This window comes from Atractosteus spatula, chromosome 10 (genome assembly GCF_055471065.1).
Source record: "Atractosteus spatula isolate fAtrSpa1 chromosome 10, fAtrSpa1.hap1, whole genome shotgun sequence".
NCBI lineage: Eukaryota > Metazoa > Chordata > Actinopteri > Semionotiformes > Lepisosteidae > Atractosteus > Atractosteus spatula.
This window is the reverse complement of record NC_142715.1, coordinates 10,537,136-10,561,397: the sequence shown is the minus strand read 5'-3', so window position 1 is coordinate 10,561,397 and position 24,262 is coordinate 10,537,136. Positions and strand designations below refer to the sequence as shown.

Here is a 24,262-nt window from a genome sequence, read left to right as displayed (position 1 = left end):
TCTCCAGCACCTAAACTCGTCAGTTGCTTTCAGTAGCTAAAGACGCAGGCCATACTGCTCCAGGTGAGGTTCAAACTCACAACCTCGGCATAGCTCCGCTGGGTACTGCCATACTGTATGTGGTGTACAGGTACAAGTTCACTGCATGTTGTAGATTACAGGTTTGGTACCAGCAAAACCAGCAAACACATCAACTGATCTCAACGTTATTTGAACACACAAAGCTCTAATTTGGATTCAGAGTCGCTACCATTGTGCTACAAAGTCACTCACAAGATTTGCTTTTAATTCCCCCAAAGAGAAAAATCAGCGTCCCTGAAAAATATTTTTTTCATTCTCTCCTGTGAGGAGCGCCGCTCTTCCAACGAGGGTCTCTTTCCATGGGTGAATATGGTTGTCTGGGGAGTTGCGGTGTTGGTCACTATTGGACTTCCCCGGTCTCAAGTGTTGTTGTTGGACACGGGCAAAAGACTCGCATTTTCGGCAAATAGAAAGAGGGTTAAGGTTTCGGCTTTAGCGGAGCCAGTGTTCACATTGACAATAATAAGAAGCCCATCCCTGGGTGGGCTCGAACCACCAACCTTTCAGTTAACAGCCAAACGCGCGCGCCGATTGCGCCACAGAGACTGACGAGAGAGACTTCTCTCCATTCGCACCTTTCCGGTCAAAAAATAAACATTGCTTGCATTTTCTTGCCAGTCGGCAATATTCCTTCTGTTCTGATAGCCAAGAATTAAATTTCATTTTTCACAAGCTGTATGAATTTCTTGAAAAACAAGTTGTTGCAGAAAGGAAATGCATTCATGCATTAAACTAAATCAAGCCCTATGCGGTTGTCCAAAATGGTACTTTCTGCACGAAAAGACAGGAAGAAAGGCACAGCTGGGATGTGGAGCCAGGATCTCCAGTTAAAGAGACAGGTACTTAAGCAACTGAGCTACGGCGCCAGCAAAATTCTCCTCTTTTACAGCCACTTGGACACACCGCTCTGAGCCATCTGCGTTCAGTAAGCACTGAGTCTGCTGGCCGAGCAAGCTGCCTCCTTTACATGCAACAGGAGCCCCGACTGTAAGAGAAACGAAGAGAAATGGCTTTTATTGGGCACTTTTCATGTCCAATGCGCTTGACATCTCCCAAGGGCGGCAGAGTTCATTTACGACACTTTTCCTTTCTTTCTTCTTTCTGCACTCTTTGATGAAACAAAGCGAGAAATCATGTAAGGGAAAATGACTTTTTTTCATGGAGAAAACATGCACCAGGAAATGTTGTGTTTAGAAGACGTGAGTTAACATGAAAAGTGACCTAATTTACCGGAGCAAATGCTCGCCTAGCAAGATCTGCTTTACTACAAGAGAGAAGTAGAGTGAAAGACGTGATCATTTCACGCCGTTGTGGAACAAAACGCTTTTTTCTTGGAATTCTAAATCAATTAGAAATTCAGAGCGACACATAAAGGCTTTGTCTGCTTAAAAGTGATGATTTTTAAAAACTGATAAAAATGTAGAAAACACGTTTCTCACGTAGAAATTTAAGATGGGGGTGGGGTATTACTAGTAGCGGCGCTGAACTCACCATGGTGCAATTCATTTACGTGACGGGCTAGTGGTTTAATGGATGAGGCGTCTGATTTCGGTTTATTAGATTGTCGATTCGACTTCTACCGGGGTTGTGTGATTTAAATCAGGCTCCTCAGAAATAGATGTCCGTTATGTAAATGAACCGCACCTGAAAGCAAACGTTGGGTCTGGGTTCCTTTCTTTCCTGCATGAAATAGCAAATCGTTACAAAAAAAACACCAACTAATGTCCAATAGCGTTAGTCATTTAAGTAAACATGAATATACTGTAAGGTCTTGGTACATGGGAGTGGATTTCAACCACAATTAAAAAAGAGCAAATTATAATTACAGGCTTCAGACACTTTTTCATACAAAAGTGACCAAACACTGCCTAACTTTCAGGTTTGCTTGAACCTGTAACAGAAAGGAGGTCTGAAACTTCCATTCTCTGATGTTACTGTCTCTAAAGCCGGACGTGATGTTTCACGGATGTGCAGTGTGCCTTTTCTCTTGCCGTGTTCAAGATGCTTCGCTACATAAGCTCCTGACTGGGTGTTCCGTACTGCGCTGTTACTTCGTTCAGATTACCCATGCGGTGTACAGATAAAACCCACCTACGTGGTGTAAGTTCCGGCACCAGCAGCACCTGCAAACTCATCAGCTGACCTCGACGTGATTTGAACACGCAACCTTCTGAACTGGAATCAGATGCTCTACCGTTGCGCCACGAGGTCACTTGCCTCAAGTGCTTTTAATTCCCCCAAAGAGAACAATCAGCGTCCCTGGAAAAGTTTTTTTTCATTCTCTGCTGTGAGGAGCGCAGCTCTTCCAACGAGGGTCTCTTCTTCCCAGACCACAGATTATTCTTTCCGCCTGGCTCTCTCACAGAGAGCAGACACACCGTCTCCACTGATGTGTTTACTACATCAATAGATCTGACCCCCTACAGCCACGATATTCCTGGACAGGATATTTACCACCAGCCTCGTGAACTTCTCATCTTGACCTCTCCCAGGAGGAGCACAATTAACACAGAATCCTCTCTCCATTTAGCAAATAACACAAAACACTGTTTACCTGTCAAGACAGAAAACCAGGCTGCTCCAGGTGAGGCTTGAACTCACAACCTCGGTATGACTCCACTGCTCATGTCATTGGACAAGGCCTGAATCAGGAAAGAGATTGGAAATCGAGACGTCATGGCGTTGTTTTAAAACTTGCCTACTCTTTCAATTTTTTCGGTCAAATCTTTTATCTGGGAGTACTTTCAGTTGATGTTAATCCTTGTCCCGATGCACGATTCTGGGCCATGGTGCATCTTGAATAATGTTCTTATAGGCTTCAGTTTGGAAAAGTGCGCTCTTCAGAAGCTACCGAAACCGCTAATGGTTACATAACACTTAAGCAAAAGCAACGTTCGGGTTTGAAAACTAATATTACTTGCTATGAATACAAACACTGTTACAGGAGGCGTGTTAGGGCTATTTTAGCTTAGATCATCAATTCATCTGACATTTCTTCTCCATCTATATCAACAGCGTAATCGCTACTGAGCGCTAAAGGCAGGTCCTGGCAATACAATCTTCTTTAGAAAACATTTTTAAAACTGTTTCCACGACCACACGTAAAGTAAAAGATACCGATTGCACGCAACTAATAAATTCTCTTTTCCAGGGATGTTGTAGCTAGATGCAAATTACAATCGAAAATGTATCAGCTTTAAAAATTTCTTTTGGATCCACAGGACGATCAGCACGAGACTCAAAATATGCCTGTGTTTGATTGTACAGCATAGATTGTACAGCATTTATGTTTATATTTATGTTAAAATGAAGGTAAATATATCAAAATATCAACATCCAACTTCACAGTGCTAACGTAACAATGCTTGTCAAATTTTCAAAGAAATCTGCGTTGTATTTCTAAACTATTTTAGCAGAGGACGCAACAGGAGTATAAATGATATCTCCCGCCAGCCCTTCAAAGATACTTTTCCATGGGTGAATATGGTTGTCTGGGGAGTTGCGGTGTTGGTCACTATTGGACTTCCCCGGTCTCAAGTGTTGTTGTTGGACACGGGCAAAAGACTCGCATTTTCGGCAAATAGAAAGAGGGTTAAGGTTTCGGCTTTAGCGGAGCCAGTGTTCACATTGACAATAATAAGAAGCCCGTCCCTGGGTGGGCTCGAACCACCAACCTTTCAGTTAACAGCCGAACGCGCTCGCCGATTGCGCCACAGAGACCGACGTGAGAGGCGTCTCTCCATTCGCACCTTTCCGGTCAAAAAATAAACATTGCTTGCATTTTCTTGCCAGTCGGCAATATTCCTTCTGCTCTGATAGCCAAGAATTAAATTTCATTTTTCACAAGCTGTATGAATTTCTTGAAAAACAAGTTGTTGCAGAAAGGAAATGCATTCATGCATTAAACTAAATCAAGCCCTATGCGGTTGTCCAAAATGGTACTTTCTGCACGAAAAGACAGGAAGAAAGGCACAGCTGGGATGTGGAGCCAGGATCTCCAGTTAAAGAGACAGGTACTTAAGCAACTGAGCTACGGCGCCAGCAGAATTCTCCTCTTTTACAGCCGCTTGGACACACCGCTCTGAGCCATCTGCGTTCAGTAAGCACTGAGTCTGCTGGCTGAGCAAGCTGCCTCCTTTACACGCAACAGGAGCCCCGACTGTAAGAGAAACGAAGAGAAATGGCCTTTATTGGGCACTTTTCATGTCCAATGCGCTTGACATCTCCCAAGGGCGGCAGAGTTCATTTATGACACTTTTCCTTTCTTTCTTCTTTCTGCACTCTTTGATGAAACAAACCGAGAAATCATGTAAGGGAAAATGACTTTTTTTCATGGAGAAAACATGCACCAGGAAATGTTGTGTTTAGAAGACGTGAGTTAACATGAAAAGTGACCTAATTTACGGGAGCAAATGCTCGCCTAGCAAGATCTGCTTTACTACAAGAGAGAAGTAGAGTGAAAGACGTGAGCATTTCACGCCGTTGTGGAACAAAACGCTTTTTTCTTGGAATTCTAAATCAATTAGAAATTCAGAGCGACACATAAAGGCTTTGTCTGCTTAAAAGTGATGATTTTTAAAAACTGATAAAAATGTAGAAAACACGTTTCTCACGTAGAAATTTAAGATGGGGGTGGGGTATTACTAGTAGCGGCGCTGAACTCACCATGGTGCAATTCATTTACGTGACGGGCTAGTGGTTTAATGGATGAGGCGTCTGATTTCGGTTGATTAGATTGTCGATTCGACTTCTACCGGGGTTGTGTGATTTAAATCAGGCTCCTCAGAAATAGATGTCCGTAATGTAAATGAACCGCACCTGAAAGCAAACGTTGGGTCTGGGTTCCTTTCTTTCCTGCATGAAATAGCAAATCGTTACAAAAAAACACCAACTAATGTCCAATAGCGTTAGTCATTTAAGTAAACATGAATATACTGTAAGGTCTTGGTACATGGGAGTGGATTTCAACCACAATTAAAAAAGAGCAAATTATAATTACAGGCTTCAGACACTTTTTCATACAAAAGTGACCAAACACTGCCTAACTTTCAGGTTTGCTTGAACCTGTAACAGAAAGGAGGTCTGAAACTTCCATTCTCTGATGTTACTGTCTCTAAAGCCGGACGTGATGTTTCGCGGATGTGCAGTGTGCCTTTTCTCTTGCCGTGTTCAAGATGCTTCGCTGCATAAGCTCCTGACTGGGTGTTCTGTACTGCGCTGTTACTTCGTTCAGATTACCCATGCGGTGTACAGATAAAACCCAACTGCGTGGTGTAAGTTCCGGCACCAGCAGCACCTGCAAACTCATCAGCTGACCTCGACGTGATTTGAACACGCAACCTTCTGAACTGGAGTCAGTCGCGCTACCGTTGCGCCACGAGGTCACTTGCCTCAAGTGCTTTTAATTCCCCCAAAGAGAACAATCAGCGTCCCTGGAAAAGTTTTTTTTCATTCTCTGCTGTGAGGAGCGCAGCTCTTCCAACGAGGGTCTCTTCTTCCCAGACCACAGATTATTCTTTCCGCCCGGCTCTCTCACAGAGAGCAGACACACCGTCTCCACTGATGTGTTTACTACATCTATAGATCTGACCCCCTACAGCCACGATATTCCTGGACAGGATATTTACCACCAGCCTCGTGAACTTCTCATCTTGACCTCTCCCAGGAGAAGCACAATTAACACAGAATCCTCTCTCCATTTAGCAAATAACACAAAACACTGTTTACCTGTCAAGACAGAAAACCAGGCTGCTCCAGGTGAGGCTTGAACTCACAACCTCGGTATGACTCCACTGCTCATGTCATTGGACATGGCCTGAACCAGGAAAGAGATTGGAAATCGAGACGTCATGGCGTTGTTTTAAAACTTGCCTACTCTTTCAATTTTTTCGGTCAAATCTTTTATCTGGGAGTACTTTCAGTTGATGTTAATCCTTGTCCCGATGCACGATTCTGGGCCATGGTGCATCTTGAATAATGTTCTTATAGGCTTCAGTTTGGAAAAGTGCGCTCTTCAGAAGCTACCGAAACCGCTAATGGTTACATAACACTTAAGCAAAAGCAACGTTCGGGTTTGAAAACTAATATTACTTGCTATGAATACAAACACTGTTACAGGAGGCGTGTTAGGGCTATTTTAGCTTAGATCATCAATTCATCTGACATTTCTTCTCCATCCTTATCAACAGCGTAATCGCTACTGTGCGCTAAAGGCAGGTCCTGGCAATACAATCTTCTTTAGAAAACATTTTTAAAACTGTTTCCACGACCACACGTAAAGTAAAAGATACCGATTGCACGCAACTAATAAATTCTCTTTTCCAGGGACGTTGTAGCTAGATGCAAATTACAATCGAAAATGTATCAGCTTTAAAATTTTCTTTTGGATCCACAGGACGATCAGCACGAGACTCAAAATATGCCTGTGTTTGATTGTACAGCATAGATTGTACAGCATTTATGTTTATATTTATGTTAAAATGAAGGTAAATATATCAAAATATCAACATCCAACTTCACAGTGCTAACGTAACAATGCTTGTCAAATTTTCAAAGAAATCTGCGTTGTATTTCTAAACTATTTTAGCAGAGGACGCAACAGGAGTATAAATGATATCTCCCGCCAGCCCTTCAAAGATACTTTTCCATGGGTGAATATGGTTGTCTGGGGAGTTGCGGTGTTGGTCACTATTGGACTTCCCCGGTCTCAAGTGTTGTTGTTGGACACGGGCAAAAGACTCGCATTTTCGGCAAATAGAAAGAGGGTTAAGGTTTCGGCTTTAGCGGAGCCAGTGTTCACATTGACAATAATAAGAAGCCCGTCCCTGGGTGGGCTCGAACCACCAACCTTTCAGTTAACAGCCGAACGCGCTCGCCGATTGCGCCACAGAGACCGACGTGAGAGGCGTCTCTCCATTCGCACCTTTCCGGTCAAAAAATAAACATTGCTTGCATTTTCTTGCCAGTCGGCAATATTCCTTCTGCTCTGATAGCCAAGAATTAAATTTCATTTTTCACAAGCTGTATGAATTTCTTGAAAAACAAGTTGTTGCAGAAAGGAAATGCATTCATGCATTAAACTAAATCAAGCCCTATGCGGTTGTCCAAAATGGTACTTTCTGCACGAAAAGACAGGAAGAAAGGCACAGCTGGGATGTGGAGCCAGGATCTCCAGTTAAAGAGACAGGTACTTAAGCAACTGAGCTACGGCGCCAGCAGAATTCTCCTCTTTTACAGCCGCTTGGACACACCGCTCTGAGCCATCTGCGTTCAGTAAGCACTGAGTCTGCTGGCTGAGCAAGCTGCCTCCTTTACACGCAACAGGAGCCCCGACTGTAAGAGAAACGAAGAGAAATGGCCTTTATTGGGCACTTTTCATGTCCAATGCGCTTGACATCTCCCAAGGGCGGCAGAGTTCATTTATGACACTTTTCCTTTCTTTCTTCTTTCTGCACTCTTTGATGAAACAAACCGAGAAATCATGTAAGGGAAAATGACTTTTTTTCATGGAGAAAACATGCACCAGGAAATGTTGTGTTTAGAAGACGTGAGTTAACATGAAAAGTGACCTAATTTACGGGAGCAAATGCTCGCCTAGCAAGATCTGCTTTACTACAAGAGAGAAGTAGAGTGAAAGACGTGAGCATTTCACGCCGTTGTGGAACAAAACGCTTTTTTCTTGGAATTCTAAATCAATTAGAAATTCAGAGCGACACATAAAGGCTTTGTCTGCTTAAAAGTGATGATTTTTAAAAACTGATAAAAATGTAGAAAACACGTTTCTCACGTAGAAATTTAAGATGGGGGTGGGGTATTACTAGTAGCGGCGCTGAACTCACCATGGTGCAATTCATTTACGTGACGGGCTAGTGGTTTAATGGATGAGGCGTCTGATTTCGGTTGATTAGATTGTCGATTCGACTTCTACCGGGGTTGTGTGATTTAAATCAGGCTCCTCAGAAATAGATGTCCGTAATGTAAATGAACCGCACCTGAAAGCAAACGTTGGGTCTGGGTTCCTTTCTTTCCTGCATGAAATAGCAAATCGTTACAAAAAAACACCAACTAATGTCCAATAGCGTTAGTCATTTAAGTAAACATGAATATACTGTAAGGTCTTGGTACATGGGAGTGGATTTCAACCACAATTAAAAAAGAGCAAATTATAATTACAGGCTTCAGACACTTTTTCATACAAAAGTGACCAAACACTGCCTAACTTTCAGGTTTGCTTGAACCTGTAACAGAAAGGAGGTCTGAAACTTCCATTCTCTGATGTTACTGTCTCTAAAGCCGGACGTGATGTTTCGCGGATGTGCAGTGTGCCTTTTCTCTTGCCGTGTTCAAGATGCTTCGCTGCATAAGCTCCTGACTGGGTGTTCTGTACTGCGCTGTTACTTCGTTCAGATTACCCATGCGGTGTACAGATAAAACCCAACTGCGTGGTGTAAGTTCCGGCACCAGCAGCACCTGCAAACTCATCAGCTGACCTCGACGTGATTTGAACACGCAACCTTCTGAACTGGAGTCAGTCGCGCTACCGTTGCGCCACGAGGTCACTTGCCTCAAGTGCTTTTAATTCCCCCAAAGAGAACAATCAGCGTCCCTGGAAAAGTTTTTTTTCATTCTCTGCTGTGAGGAGCGCAGCTCTTCCAACGAGGGTCTCTTCTTCCCAGACCACAGATTATTCTTTCCGCCCGGCTCTCTCACAGAGAGCAGACACACCGTCTCCACTGATGTGTTTACTACATCTATAGATCTGACCCCCTACAGCCACGATATTCCTGGACAGGATATTTACCACCAGCCTCGTGAACTTCTCATCTTGACCTCTCCCAGGAGAAGCACAATTAACACAGAATCCTCTCTCCATTTAGCAAATAACACAAAACACTGTTTACCTGTCAAGACAGAAAACCAGGCTGCTCCAGGTGAGGCTTGAACTCACAACCTCGGTATGACTCCACTGCTCATGTCATTGGACATGGCCTGAACCAGGAAAGAGATTGGAAATCGAGACGTCATGGCGTTGTTTTAAAACTTGCCTACTCTTTCAATTTTTTCGGTCAAATCTTTTATCTGGGAGTACTTTCAGTTGATGTTAATCCTTGTCCCGATGCACGATTCTGGGCCATGGTGCATCTTGAATAATGTTCTTATAGGCTTCAGTTTGGAAAAGTGCGCTCTTCAGAAGCTACCGAAACCGCTAATGGTTACATAACACTTAAGCAAAAGCAACGTTCGGGTTTGAAAACTAATATTACTTGCTATGAATACAAACACTGTTACAGGAGGCGTGTTAGGGCTATTTTAGCTTAGATCATCAATTCATCTGACATTTCTTCTCCATCCTTATCAACAGCGTAATCGCTACTGTGCGCTAAAGGCAGGTCCTGGCAATACAATCTTCTTTAGAAAACATTTTTAAAACTGTTTCCACGACCACACGTAAAGTAAAAGATACCGATTGCACGCAACTAATAAATTCTCTTTTCCAGGGACGTTGTAGCTAGATGCAAATTACAATCGAAAATGTATCAGCTTTAAAATTTTCTTTTGGATCCACAGGACGATCAGCACGAGACTCAAAATATGCCTGTGTTTGATTGTACAGCATAGATTGTACAGCATTTATGTTTATATTTATGTTAAAATGAAGGTAAATATATCAAAATATCAACATCCAACTTCACAGTGCTAACGTAACAATGCTTGTCAAATTTTCAAAGAAATCTGCGTTGTATTTCTAAACTATTTTAGCAGAGGACGCAACAGGAGTATACTGTAAATGATATCTCCCGCCAGCCCTTCAAAGATACTTTTCCATGGGTGAATATGGTTGTCTGGGGAGTTGCGGTGTTGGTCACTATTGGACTTCCCCGGTCTCAAGTGTTGTTGTTGGACACGGGCAAAAGACTCGCATTTTCGGCAAATAGAAAGAGGGTTAAGGTTTCGGCTTTAGCGGAGCCAGTGTTCACATTGACAATAATAAGAAGCCCGTCCCTGGGTGGGCTCGAACCACCAACCTTTCAGTTAACAGCCGAACGCGCTCGCCGATTGCGCCACAGAGACCCACGTGAGAGGCGTCTCTCCATTCGCACCTTTCCGGTCAAAAAATAAACATTGCTTGCATTTTCTTGCCAGTCGGCAATATTCCTTCTGCTCTGATAGCCAAGAATTAAATTTCATTTTTCACAAGCTGTATGAATTTCTTGAAAAACAAGTTGTTGCAGAAAGGAAATGCATTCATGCATTAAACTAAATCAAGCCCTATGCGGTTGTCCAAAATGGTACTTTCTGCACGAAAAGACAGGAAGAAAGGCACAGCTGGGATGTGGAGCCAGGATCTCCAGTTAAAGAGACAGGTACTTAAGCAACTGAGCTACGGCGCCAGCAGAATTCTCCTCTTTTACAGCCGCTTGGACACACCGCTCTGAGCCATCTGCGTTCAGTAAGCACTGAGTCTGCTGGCTGAGCAAGCTGCCTCCTTTACACGCAACAGGAGCCCCGACTGTAAGAGAAACGAAGAGAAATGGCTTTTATTGGGCACTTTTCATGTCCAATGCGCTTGACATCTCCCAAGGGCGGCAGAGTTCATTTATGACACTTTTCCTTTCTTTCTTCTTTCTGCACTCTTTGATGAAACAAACCGAGAAATCATGTAAGGGAAAATGACTTTTTTTCATGGAGAAAACATGCACCAGGAAATGTTGTGTTTAGAAGACGTGAGTTAACATGAAAAGTGACCTAATTTACGGGAGCAAATGCTCGCCTAGCAAGATCTGCTTTACTACAAGAGAGAAGTAGAGTGAAAGACGTGAGCATTTCACGCCGTTGTGGAACAAAACGCTTTTTTCTTGGAATTCTAAATCAATTAGAAATTCAGAGCGACACATAAAGGCTTTGTCTGCTTAAAGTGATGATTTTTAAAAACTGATAAAAATGTAGAAAACACGTTTCTCACGTAGAAATTTAAGATGGGGGTGGGGTATTACTAGTAGCGGCGCTGAACTCACCATGGTGCAATTCATTTACGTGACGGGCTAGTGGTTTAATGGATAAGGCGTCTGATTTCGGTTGATTAGATTGTCGATTCGACTTCTACCGGGGTTGTGTGATTTAAATCAGGCTCCTCAGAAATAGATGTCCGTAATGTAAATGAACCGCACCTGAAAGCAAACGTTGGGTCTGGGTTCCTTTCTTTCCTGCATGAAATAGCAAATCGTTACAAAAAAAACACCAACTAATGTCCAATAGCGTTAGTCATTTAAGTAAACATGAATATACTGTAAGGTCTTGGTACATGGGAGTGGATTTCAACCACAATTAAAAAAGAGCAAATTATAATTACAGGCTTCAGACACTTTTTCATACAAAAGTGACCAAACACTGCCTAACTTTCAGGTTTGCTTGAACCTGTAACAGAAAGGAGGTCTGAAACTTCCATTCTCTGATGTTACTGTCTCTAAAGCCGGACGTGATGTTTCGCGGATGTGCAGTGTGCCTTTTCTCTTGCCGTGTTCAAGATGCTTCGCTGCATAAGCTCCTGACTGGGTGTTCCGTACTGCGCTGTTACTTCGTTCAGATTACCCATGCGGTGTACAGATAAAACCCAACTGCGTGGTGTAAGTCCCGGGTTCGGCACCAGCAGCACCTGCAAACTCATCAGCTGACCTCGACGTGATTTGAACACGCAACCTTCTGATCTGGAGTCAGACGCGCTACCGTTGCGCCACGAGGTCACTTGCCTCAAGTGCTTTTAATTCCCCCAAAGAGAACAATCAGCGTCCCTGGAAAAGTTTTTTTTCATTCTCTGCTGTGAGGAGCGCAGCTCTTCCAACGAGGGTCTCTTCTTCCCAGACCACAGATTATTCTTTCCGCCCGGCTCTCTCACAGAGAGCAGACACACCGTCTCCACTGATGTGTTTACTACATCTATAGATCTGACCCCCTACAGCCACGATATTCCTGGACAGGATATTTACCACCAGCCTCGTGAACTTCTCATCTTGACCTCTCCCAGGAGGAGCACAGTTAACACAGAATCCTCTCTCCATTTAGCAAATAACACAAAACACTGTTTACCTGTCAAGACAGAAAACCAGGCTGCTCCAGGTGAGGCTTGAACTCACAACCTCGGTATGACTCCACTGCTCATGTCATTGGACATGGCCTGAACCAGGAAAGAGATTGGAACTCGAGACGTCATGGCGTTGTTTTAAAACTTGCCTACTCTTTCAATTTTTTCGGTCAAATCTTTTATCTGGGAGTACTTTCAGTTGATGTTAATCCTTGTCCCGATGCACGATTCTGGGCCATGGTGCATCTTGAATAATGTTCTTATAGGCTTCAGTTTGGAAAAGTGCGCTCTTCAGAAGCTACCGAAACCGCTAATGGTTACATAACACTTAAGCAAAAGCAACGTTCGGGTTTGAAAACTAATATTACTTGCTATGAATACAAACACTGTTACAGGAGGCGTGTTAGGGCTATTTTAGCTTAGATCATCAATTCATCTGACATTTCTTCTCCATCTATATCAACAGCGTAATCGCTACTGAGCGCTAAAGGCAGGTCCTGGCAATACAATCTTCTTTAGAAAACATTTTTAAAACTGTTTCCACGACCACACGTAAAGTAAAAGATACCGATTGCACGCAACTAATAAATTCTCTTTTCCAGGGACGTTGTAACTAGATGCAAATTACAATCGAAAATGTATCAGCTTTAAAATTTTCTTTTGGATCCACAGGACGATCAGCACGAGACTCAAAATATGCCTGTGTTTGATTGTACAGCATAGATTGTACAGCATTTATGTTTATATTTATGTTAAAATGAAGGTAAATATATCAAAATATCAACATCCAACTTCACAGTGCTAACGTAACAATGCTTGTCAAATTTTCAAAGAAATCTGCGTTGTATTTCTAAACTATTTTAGCAGAGGACGCAACAGGAGTATAAATGATATCTCCCGCCAGCCCTTCAAAGATACTTTTCCATGGGTGAATATGGTTGTCTGGGGAGTTGCGGTGTTGGTCACTATTGGACTTCCCCGGTCTCAAGTGTTGTTGTTGGACACGGGCAAAAGACTCGCATTTTCGGCAAATAGAAAGAGGGTTAAGGTTTCGGCTTTAGCGGAGCCAGTGTTCACATTGACAATAATAAGAAGCCCGTCCCTGGGTGGGCTCGAACCACCAACCTTTCAGTTAACAGCCGAACGCGCTCGCCGATTGCGCCACAGAGACCGACAAGAGAGCCTTTTCTCCATTCGCACCTTTCCGGTCAAAAAATAAACATTGCTTGCATTTTCTTGCCAGTCGGCAATATTCCTTCTGCTCTGATAGCCAAGAATTAAATTTCATTTTTCACAAGCTGTATGAATTTCTTGAAAAACAAGTTGTTGCAGAAAGGAAATGCATTCATGCATTAAACTAAATCAAGCCCTATGCGGTTGTCCAAAATGGTACTTTCTGCACGAAAAGACAGGAAGAAAGGCACAGCTGGGATGTGGAGCCAGGATCTCCAGTTAAAGAGACAGGTACTTAAGCAACTGAGCTACGGCGCCAGCAGAATTCTCCTCTTTTACAGCCGCTTGGACACACCGCTCTGAGCCATCTGCGTTCAGTAAGCACTGAGTCTGCTGGCTGAGCAAGCTGCCTCCTTTACACGCAACAGGAGCCCCGACTGTAAGAGAAACGAAGAGAAATGGCTTTTATTGGGCACTTTTCATGTCCAATGCGCTTGACATCTCCCAAGGGCGGCAGAGTTCATTTATGACACTTTTCCTTTCTTTCTTCTTTCTGCACTCTTTGATGAAACAAACCGAGAAATCATGTAAGGGAAAATGACTTTTTTTCATGGAGAAAACATGCACCAGGAAATGTTGTGTTTAGAAGACGTGAGTTAACATGAAAAGTGACCTAATTTACGGGAGCAAATGCTCGCCTAGCAAGATCTGCTTTACTACAAGAGAGAAGTAGAGTGAAAGACGTGAGCATTTCACGCCGTTGTGGAACAAAACGCTTTTTTCTTGGAATTCTAAATCAATTAGAAATTCAGAGCGACACATAAAGGCTTTGTCTGCTTAAAGTGATGATTTTTAAAAACTGATAAAAATGTAGAAAACACGTTTCTCACGTAGAAATTTAAGATGGGGGTGGGGTATTACTAGTAGCGGCGCTGAACTCACCATGGTGCAATTCATTTACGTGACGGGCTAGTGGTTTAATGGATAAGGCGTCTGATTTCGGTTGATTAGATTGTCGATTCGACTTCTACCGGGGTTGTGTGATTTAAATCAGGCTCCTCAGAAATAGATGTCCGTAATGTAAATGAACCGCACCTGAAAGCAAACGTTGGGTCTGGGTTCCTTTCTTTCCTGCATGAAATAGCAAATCGTTACAAAAAAAACACCAACTAATGTCCAATAGCGTTAGTCATTTAAGTAAACATGAATATACTGTAAGGTCTTGGTACATGGGAGTGGATTTCAACCACAATTAAAAAAGAGCAAATTATAATTACAGGCTTCAGACACTTTTTCATACAAAAGTGACCAAACACTGCCTAACTTTCAGGTTTGCTTGAACCTGTAACAGAAAGGAGGTCTGAAACTTCCATTCTCTGATGTTACTGTCTCTAAAGCCGGACGTGATGTTTCGCGGATGTGCAGTGTGCCTTTTCTCTTGCCGTGTTCAAGATGCTTCGCTGCATAAGCTCCTGACTGGGTGTTCCGTACTGCGCTGTTACTTCGTTCAGATTACCCATGCGGTGTACAGATAAAACCCAACTGCGTGGTGTAAGTCCCGGGTTCGGCACCAGCAGCACCTGCAAACTCATCAGCTGACCTCGACGTGATTTGAACACGCAACCTTCTGATCTGGAGTCAGACGCGCTACCGTTGCGCCACGAGGTCACTTGCCTCAAGTGCTTTTAATTCCCCCAAAGAGAACAATCAGCGTCCCTGGAAAAGTTTTTTTTCATTCTCTGCTGTGAGGAGCGCAGCTCTTCCAACGAGGGTCTCTTCTTCCCAGACCACAGATTATTCTTTCCGCCCGGCTCTCTCACAGAGAGCAGACACACCGTCTCCACTGATGTGTTTACTACATCTATAGATCTGACCCCCTACAGCCACGATATTCCTGGACAGGATATTTACCACCAGCCTCGTGAACTTCTCATCTTGACCTCTCCCAGGAGAAGCACAATTAACACAGAATCCTCTCTCCATTTAGCAAATAACACAAAACACTGTTTACCTGTCAAGACAGAAAACCAGGCTGCTCCAGGTGAGGCTTGAACTCACAACCTCGGTATGACTCCACTGCTCATGTCATTGGACATGGCCTGAACCAGGAAAGAGATTGGAAATCGAGACGTCATGGCGTTGTTTTAAAACTTGCCTACTCTTTCAATTTTTTCGGTCAAATCTTTTATCTGGGAGTACTTTCAGTTGATGTTAATCCTTGTCCCGATGCACGATTCTGGGCCATGGTGCATCTTGAATAATGTTCTTATAGGCTTCAGTTTGGAAAAGTGCGCTCTTCAGAAGCTACCGAAACCGCTAATGGTTACATAACACTTAAGCAAAAGCAACGTTCGGGTTTGAAAACTAATATTACTTGCTATGAATACAAACACTGTTACAGGAGGCGTGTTAGGGCTATTTTAGCTTAGATCATCAATTCATCTGACATTTCTTCTCCATCCTTATCAACAGCGTAATCGCTACTGTGCGCTAAAGGCAGGTCCTGGCAATACAATCTTCTTTAGAAAACATTTTTAAAACTGTTTCCACGACCACACGTAAAGTAAAAGATACCGATTGCACGCAACTAATAAATTCTCTTTTCCAGGGACGTTGTAGCTAGATGCAAATTACAATCGAAAATGTATCAGCTTTAAAATTTTCTTTTGGATCCACAGGACGATCAGCACGAGACTCAAAATATGCCTGTGTTTGATTGTACAGCATAGATTGTACAGCATTTATGTTTATATTTATGTTAAAATGAAGGTAAATATATCAAAATATCAACATCCAACTTCACAGTGCTAACGTAACAATGCTTGTCAAATTTTCAAAGAAATCTGCGTTGTATTTCTAAACTATTTTAGCAGAGGACGCAACAGGAGTATAAATGATATCTCCCGCCAGCCCTTCAAAGATACTTTTCCATGGGTGAATATGGTTGTCTGGGGAGTTGCGGTGTTGGTCACTATTGGACTTCCCCGGTCTCAAGTGTTGTTGTTGGACACGGGCAAAAGACTCGCATTTTCGGCAAATAGAAAGAGGGTTAAGGTTTCGGCTTTAGCGGAGCCAGTGTTCACATTGACAATAATAAGAAGCCCGTCCCTGGGTGGGCTCGAACCACCAACCTTTCAGTTAACAGCCGAACGCGCTCGCCGATTGCGCCACAGAGACCGACGTGAGAGGTGTCTCTCCATTCGCACCTTTCCGGTCAAAAAATAAACATTGCTTGCATTTTCTTGCCAGTCGGCAATATTCCTTCTGCTCTGATAGCCAAGAATTAAATTTCATTTTTCACAAGCTGTATGAATTTCTTGAAAAACAAGTTGTTGCAGAAAGGAAATGCATTCATGCATTAAACTAAATCAAGCCCTATGCGGTTGTCCAAAATGGTACTTTCTGCACGAAAAGACAGGAAGAAAGGCACAGCTGGGATGTGGAGCCAGGATCTCCAGTTAAAGAGACAGGTACTTAAGCAACTGAGCTACGGCGCCAGCAGAATTCTCCTCTTTTACAGCCGCTTGGACACACCGCTCTGAGCCATCTGCGTTCAGTAAGCACTGAGTCTGCTGGCTGAGCAAGCTGCCTCCTTTACACGCAACAGGAGCCCCGACTGTAAGAGAAACGAAGAGAAATGGCTTTTATTGGGCACTTTTCATGTCCAATGCGCTTGACATCTCCCAAGGGCGGCAGAGTTCATTTATGACACTTTTCCTTTCTTTCTTCTTTCTGCACTCTTTGATGAAACAAACCGAGAAATCATGTAAGGGAAAATGACTTTTTTTCATGGAGAAAACATGCACCAGGAAATGTTGTGTTTAGAAGACGTGAGTTAACATGAAAAGTGACCTAATTTACGGGAGCAAATGCTCGCCTAGCAAGATCTGCTTTACTACAAGAGAGAAGTAGAGTGAAAGACGTGAGCATTTCACGCCGTTGTGGAACAAAACGCTTTTTTCTTGGAATTCTAAATCAATTAGAAATTCAGAGCGACACATAAAGGCTTTGTCTGCTTAAAGTGATGATTTTTAAAAACTGATAAAAATGTAGAAAACACGTTTCTCACGTAGAAATTTAAGATGGGGGTGGGGTATTACTAGTAGCGGCGCTGAACTCACCATGGTGCAATTCATTTACGTGACGGGCTAGTGGTTTAATGGATAAGGCGTCTGATTTCGGTTGATTAGATTGTCGATTCGACTTCTACCGGGGTTGTGTGATTTAAATCAGGCTCCTCAGAAATAGATGTCCGTAATGTAAATGAACCGCACCTGAAAGCAAACGTTGGGTCTGGGTTCCTTTCTTTCCTGCATGAAATAGCAAATCGTTACAAAAAAAACACCAACTAATGTCCAATAGCGTTAGTCATTTAAGTAAACATGAATATACTGTAAGGTCTTGGTACATGGGAGTGGATTTCAACCACAATTAAAAAAGAGCAAATTATAATTACAGGCTTCAGACACTTTTTCATACAAAAGTGACCAAACACTGCCTAACTTTCAGGTTTGCTTGAACCTGTAACAGAAAGGAGGTCTGAAACTTCCATTCTCTGATGTTACTGTCTCTAAAGCCGGACGTGATGTTTCGCGGATGTGCAGTGTGCCTTTTCTCTTGCCGTGTTCAAGATGCTTCGCTGCATAAGCTCCTGACTGGGTGTTCCGTACTGCGCTGTTACTTCGTTCAGATTACCCATGCGGTGTACAGATAAAACCCAACTGCGTGGTGTAAGTCCCGGGTTCGGCACCAGCAGCACCTGCAAACTCATCAGCTGACCTCGACGTGATTTGAACACGCAACCTTCTGATCTGGAGTCAGACGCGCTACCGTTGCGCCACGAGGTCACTTGCCTCAAGTGCTTTTAATTCCCCCAAAGAGAACAATCAGCGTCCCTGGAAAAGTTTTTTTTCATTCTCTGCTGTGAGGAGCGCAGCTCTTCCAACGAGGGTCTCTTCTTCCCAGACCACAGATTATTCTTTCCGCCCGGCTCTCTCACAGAGAGCAGACACACCGTCTCCACTGATGTGTTTACTACATCTATAGATCTGACCCCCTACAGCCACGATATTCCTGGACAGGATATTTACCACCAGCCTCGTGAACTTCTCATCTTGACCTCTCCCAGGAGGAGCACAATTAACACAGAATCCTCTCTCCATTTAGCAAATAACACAAAACACTGTTTAGCTGTCAAGACAGAAAACCAGGCTGCTCCAGGTGAGGCTTGAACTCACAACCTCGGTATGACTCCACTGCTCATGTCATTGGACATGGCCTGAACCAGGAAAGAGATTGGAAATCGAGACGTCATGGCGTTGTTTTAAAACTTGCCTACTCTTTCAATTTTTTCGGTCAAATCTTTTATCTGGGAGTACTTTCAGTTGATGTTAATCCTTGTCCCGATGCACGATTCTGGGCCATGGTGCATCTTGAATAATGTTCTTATAGGCTTCAGTTTGGAAAAGTGCGCTCTTCAGAAGCTACCGAAACCGCTAATGGTTACATAACACTTAAGCAAAAGCAACGTTCGGGTTTGAAAACTAATATTACTTGCTATGAATACAAACACTGTTACAGGAGGCGTGTTAGGGCTATTTTAGCTTAGATCATCAATTCATCTGACATTTCTTCTCCATCTATATCAACAGCGTAATCGCTACTGAGCGCTAAAGGCAGGTCCTGGCAATACAATCTTCTTTAGAAAACATTTTTAAAACTGTTTCCACGACCACACGTAAAGTAAAAGATACCGATTGCACGCAACTAATAAATTCTCTTTTCCAGGGACGTTGTAGCTAGATGCAAATTACAATCGAAAATGTATCAGCTTTAAAATTTTCTTTTGGATCCACAGGACGATCAGCACGAGACTCAAAATATGCCTGTGTTTGATTGTACAGCATAGATTGTACAGCATTTATGTTTATATTTATGTTAAAATGAAGGTAAATATATCAAAATATCAACATCCAACTTCACAGTGCTAACGTAACAATGCTTGTCAAATTTTCAAACAAATCTGCGTTGTATTTCTAAACTATTTTAGCAGAGGACGCAACAGGAGTATAAATGATATCTCCCGCCAGCCCTTCAAAGATACTTTTCCATGGGTGAATATGGTTGTCTGGGGAGTTGCGGTGTTGGTCACTATTGGACTTCCCCGGTCTCAAGTGTTGTTGTTGGACACGGGCAAAAGACTCGCATTTTCGGCAAATAGAAAGAGGGTTAAGGTTTCGGCTTTAGCGGAGCCAGTGTTCACATTGACAATAATAAGAAGCCCGTCCCTGGGTGGGCTCGAACCACCAACCTTTCAGTTAACAGCCGAACGCGCTCGCCGATTGCGCCACAGAGACCGACAAGAGAGCCTTTTCTCCATTCGCACCTTTCCGGTCAAAAAATAAACATTGCTTGCATTTTCTTGCCAGTCGGCAATATTCCTTCTGCTCTGATAGCCAAGAATTAAATTTCATTTTTCACAAGCTGTATGAATTTCTTGAAAAACAAGTTGTTGCAGAAAGGAAATGCATTCATGCATTAAACTAAATCAAGCCCTATGCGGTTGTCCAAAATGGTACTTTCTGCACGAAAAGACAGGAAGAAAGGCACAGCTGGGATGTGGAGCCAGGATCTCCAGTTAAAGAGACAGGTACTTAAGCAACTGAGCTACGGCGCCAGCAGAATTCTCCTCTTTTACAGCCGCTTGGACACACCGCTCTGAGCCATCTGCGTTCAGTAAGCACTGAGTCTGCTGGCTGAGCAAGCTGCCTCCTTTACACGCAACAGGAGCCCCGACTGTAAGAGAAACGAAGAGAAATGGCTTTTATTGGGCACTTTTCATGTCCAATGCGCTTGACATCTCCCAAGGGCGGCAGAGTTCATTTATGACACTTTTCCTTTCTTTCTTCTTTCTGCACTCTTTGATGAAACAAACCGAGAAATCATGTAAGGGAAAATGACTTTTTTTCATGGAGAAAACATGCACCAGGAAATGTTGTGTTTAGAAGACGTGAGTTAACATGAAAAGTGACCTAATTTACGGGAGCAAATGCTCGCCTAGCAAGATCTGCTTTACTACAAGAGAGAAGTAGAGTGAAAGACGTGAGCATTTCACGCCGTTGTGGAACAAAACGCTTTTTTCTTGGAATTCTAAATCAATTAGAAATTCAGAGCGACACATAAAGGCTTTGTCTGCTTAAAGTGATGATTTTTAAAAACTGATAAAAATGTAGAAAACACGTTTCTCACGTAGAAATTTAAGATGGGGGTGGGGTATTACTAGTAGCGGCGCTGAACTCACCATGGTGCAATTCATTTACGTGACGGGCTAGTGGTTTAATGGATAAGGCGTCTGATTTCGGTTGATTAGATTGTCGATTCGACTTCTACCGGGGTTGTGTGATTTAAATCAGGCTCCTCAGAAATAGATGTCCGTAATGTAAATGAACCGCACCTGAAAGCAAACGTTGGGTCTGGGTTCCTTTCTTTCCTGCATGAAATAGCAAATCGTTACAAAAAAAACACCAACTAATGTCCAATAGCGTTAGTCATTTAAGTAAACATGAATATACTGTAAGGTCTTGGTACATGGGAGAGGATTTCAACCACAATTAAAAAAGAGCAAATTATAATTACAGGCTTCAGACACTTTTTCATACAAAAGTGACCAAACACTGCCTAACTTTCAGGTTTGCTTGAACCTGTAACAGAAAGGAGGTCTGAAACTTCCATTCTCTGATGTTACTGTCTCTAAAGCCGGACGTGATGTTTCGCGGATGTGCAGTGTGCCTTTTCTCTTGCCGTGTTCAAGATGCTTCGCTGCATAAGCTCCTGACTGGGTGTTCCGTACTGCGCTGTTACTTCGTTCAGATTACCCATGCGGTGTACAGATAAAACCCAACTGCGTGGTGTAAGTCCCGGGTTCGGCACCAGCAGCACCTGCAAACTCATCAGCTGACCTCGACGTGATTTGAACACGCAACCTTCTGATCTGGAGTCAGACGCGCTACCGTTGCGCCACGAGGTCACTTGCCTCAAGTGCTTTTAATTCCCCCAAAGAGAACAATCAGCGTCCCTGGAAAAGTTTTTTTTCATTCTCTGCTGTGAGGAGCGCAGCTCTTCCAACGAGGGTCTCTTCTTCCCAGACCACAGATTATTCTTTCCGCCCGGCTCTCTCACAGAGAGCAGACACACCGTCTCCACTGATGTGTTTACTACATCTATAGATCTGACCCCCTACAGCCACGATATTCCTGGACAGGATATTTACCACCAGCCTCGTGAACTTCTCATCTTGACCTCTCCCAGGAGGAGCACAATTAACACAGAATCCTCTCTCCATTTAGCAAATAACACAAAACACTGTTTAGCTGTCAAGACAGAAAACCAGGCTGCTCCAGGTGAGGCTTGAACTCACAACCTCGGTATGACTCCACTGCTCATGTCATTGGACATGGCCTGAACCAGGAAAGAGATTGGAAATCGAGACGTCATGGCGTTGTTTTAAAACTTGCCTACTCTTTCAATTTTTCGGTCAAATCTTTTATCTGGGAGTACTTTCAGTTGATGTTAATCCTTGTCCCGATGCACGATTCTGGGCCATGGTGCATCTTGAATAATGTTCTTATAGGCTTCAGTTTGGAAAAGTGCGCTCTTCAGAAGCTACCGAAACCGCTAATGGTTACATAACACTTAAGCAAAAGCAACGTTCGGGTTTGAAAACTAATATTTCTTGCTATGAATACAAACACTGTTACAGGAGGCGTGTTAGGGCTATTTTAGCTTAGATCATCAATTCATCTGACATTTCTTCTCCATCTATATCAACAGCGTAATCGCTACTGAGCGCTAAAGGCAGGTCCTGGCAATACAATCTTCTTTAGAAAACATTTTTAAAACTATTTCCACGACCATACGTAAAGTAAAAGATACCGATTGCACGCAACTAATAAAATCTCTTTTCCAGGGACGTTGTAGCTAGATGCAAATTACAATCGAAAATGTATCAGCTTTAAAATTTTCTTTTGGATCCACAGGACAATCAGCACGAGACTCAAAATATGCCTGTGTTTGATTGTACAGCATAGATTGTACAGCATTTATGTTAAAATGAAGGTAAATATATCAAAATATCAACATCCAACTTCACAGTGCTAACGTAACAATGCTTGTCAAATTCTCAAACAAATCGGCGTTGTATTTCTAAACTATTTTAGCAGAGGACGAAACAGGAGTATAAATGATATCTCCCGCCAGCCCTTCAAAGATACTTTTCCATGGGTGAATATGGTTGTCTGGGGAGTTGCGGTGTTGGTCACAATTGGACTTCCCCGGTCTCAAGTGTTGTTGTTGGACACGGGCAAAAGACTCGCATTTTCGGCAAATATAAAGAGGGTTAAGGTTTCGGCTTTAGCGGAGCCAGTGTTCACATTGACAATAATAAGAAGCCCGTCCCTGGGTGGGCTCGAACCACTAACCTTTCAGTTAACAGCCGAACGCGCTCGCCGATTGCGCCACAGAGACTGACGAGAGAGGCTTTTCTCCATTCGCACCTTTCCGGTCAAAAAATAAACATTGCTTGCATTTTCTTGCCAGTCGGCAATATTCCTTCTGCTCTGATAGCCAAGAATTAAATTTCATTTTTCACAAGCTGTATGAATTTCTTGAAAAACAAGTTGTTGCAGAAAGGAAATGCATTCATGCATTAAACTAAATCAAGCCCTATGCGGTTGTCCAAAATGGTACTTTCTGCACGAAAAGACAGGAAGAAAGGCACAGCTGGGATGTGGAGCCAGGATCTCCAGTTAACGAGACAGATACTTAAAGCAACTAAGCTACGGCGCCAGCAGAATTCTCCTCTTTTACAGCCGCTTGGACACACCGCTCTGAGCCATCTGCGTTCAGTAAGCACTGAGTCTGCTGGCTGAGCAAGCTGCCTCCTTTACACGCAACAGGAGCCCCGACTGTAAGAGAAACGAAGAGAAATGGCTTTTATTGGGCACTTTTCATGTCCAATGCGCTTGACATCTCCCAAGGGCTGCAGAGTTCATTTACGACGCTTTTCCTTTCTTTCTTCTTTCTGCACTCTTTGATGAAACAAAGCGAGAAATCATGTAAGGGAAAATGACTTTTTTTTCATGGAGAAAACATGCACCAGGAAATGTTTTTTTTTCAAGACAGAAAACCAGGCTCCAGGTGAGGCTTAAACTTTCAACCTCGGCATGACTCCACTGATTATGTCATTTTACTGTACATGACCTGAACCAGGAAGAAGATTGGAAGTTAAGACGTTATGGTGTCGTTTTAATACTTTCCTACCCTTTTAATATTCAGGTTAAATCTTTTATTTTGGAGTACTTTCAATTGATATTAATCCTAGTTCCAATGAACGATTCTGGGCCATGGTGCATCTTAATGTTCTTATAGGTTTCAGTTCCGAAAACAACTCAGTAGCAGGCCATGTGGAACAAGCAAACACATTAGAACTGTTGTGAATGCAGTGGAAATAATTTAGTCACTAAATAACAAGCTTATGCACCACTCGCCTGAAAATTGTTATATTTAACAAAAATTGCTTTCCAGACACCACAACTATTCACAATAATTTTATCAATACATGTCTTAATGAAAAGTGTAATTTTTTAATAATTAACTTTAATGTCCATCTTTATTAGTAGATGTATTACATGTACAGCCTTTAATATGCGATAGTGAATTTTCAGGTATCCTGGGGAGGGAAGAAAACTGAAATGAAGGAAATACATATTTAAAGGGGTGTGTTCTGTCATATCTGGGCATTTGAATAGATTTGTTGTATAAGTTATTGTGATTTCACTCTATACTTGTGTTTCTCAGGAGTTTTTTCTATACATTGGGGATTTGAGGGTATAGAAAAAACGTTGTGCTGTACGGGTAAATGTAAGGATATGT

At 42.8% G+C, this 24,262-nt stretch overlaps 13 non-coding genes across 13 annotated transcripts; all 13 read right to left on the bottom strand.

The window, feature by feature from the left end:
* Positions 1-2,220: 2,220 nt before the first annotated feature.
* trnaw-cca (transfer RNA tryptophan (anticodon CCA)) lies at positions 2,221-2,292 on the bottom strand. Its single transcript has one exon. It is a non-coding gene; the product is annotated as a tRNA-Trp (tRNA).
* Positions 2,293-3,727: 1,435 nt separating this feature from the next.
* Positions 3,728-3,801, bottom strand: trnan-guu (transfer RNA asparagine (anticodon GUU)). Its single transcript has one exon. It is a non-coding gene; the product is annotated as a tRNA-Asn (tRNA).
* Positions 3,802-5,393: 1,592 nt separating this feature from the next.
* Positions 5,394-5,465, bottom strand: trnaw-cca (transfer RNA tryptophan (anticodon CCA)). Its single transcript has one exon. It is a non-coding gene; the product is annotated as a tRNA-Trp (tRNA).
* Positions 5,466-6,900: 1,435 nt separating this feature from the next.
* Positions 6,901-6,974, bottom strand: trnan-guu (transfer RNA asparagine (anticodon GUU)). Its single transcript has one exon. It is a non-coding gene; the product is annotated as a tRNA-Asn (tRNA).
* Positions 6,975-8,566: 1,592 nt separating this feature from the next.
* trnaw-cca (transfer RNA tryptophan (anticodon CCA)) lies at positions 8,567-8,638 on the bottom strand. Its single transcript has one exon. It is a non-coding gene; the product is annotated as a tRNA-Trp (tRNA).
* Positions 8,639-10,078: 1,440 nt separating this feature from the next.
* Positions 10,079-10,152, bottom strand: trnan-guu (transfer RNA asparagine (anticodon GUU)). The gene has a single exon. It is a non-coding gene; the product is annotated as a tRNA-Asn (tRNA).
* Positions 10,153-11,750: 1,598 nt separating this feature from the next.
* On the bottom strand, positions 11,751-11,822 carry trnaw-cca (transfer RNA tryptophan (anticodon CCA)). Its single transcript has one exon. It is a non-coding gene; the product is annotated as a tRNA-Trp (tRNA).
* Positions 11,823-13,257: 1,435 nt separating this feature from the next.
* trnan-guu (transfer RNA asparagine (anticodon GUU)) lies at positions 13,258-13,331 on the bottom strand. The gene has a single exon. It is a non-coding gene; the product is annotated as a tRNA-Asn (tRNA).
* A 1,598-nt stretch (positions 13,332-14,929) lies between these two features.
* trnaw-cca (transfer RNA tryptophan (anticodon CCA)) lies at positions 14,930-15,001 on the bottom strand. Its single transcript has one exon. It is a non-coding gene; the product is annotated as a tRNA-Trp (tRNA).
* A 1,435-nt stretch (positions 15,002-16,436) lies between these two features.
* trnan-guu (transfer RNA asparagine (anticodon GUU)) lies at positions 16,437-16,510 on the bottom strand. Its single transcript has one exon. It is a non-coding gene; the product is annotated as a tRNA-Asn (tRNA).
* A 1,598-nt stretch (positions 16,511-18,108) lies between these two features.
* On the bottom strand, positions 18,109-18,180 carry trnaw-cca (transfer RNA tryptophan (anticodon CCA)). Its single transcript has one exon. It is a non-coding gene; the product is annotated as a tRNA-Trp (tRNA).
* A 1,435-nt stretch (positions 18,181-19,615) lies between these two features.
* On the bottom strand, positions 19,616-19,689 carry trnan-guu (transfer RNA asparagine (anticodon GUU)). The gene has a single exon. It is a non-coding gene; the product is annotated as a tRNA-Asn (tRNA).
* A 1,598-nt stretch (positions 19,690-21,287) lies between these two features.
* On the bottom strand, positions 21,288-21,359 carry trnaw-cca (transfer RNA tryptophan (anticodon CCA)). Its single transcript has one exon. It is a non-coding gene; the product is annotated as a tRNA-Trp (tRNA).
* Positions 21,360-24,262: the final 2,903 nt, after the last annotated feature.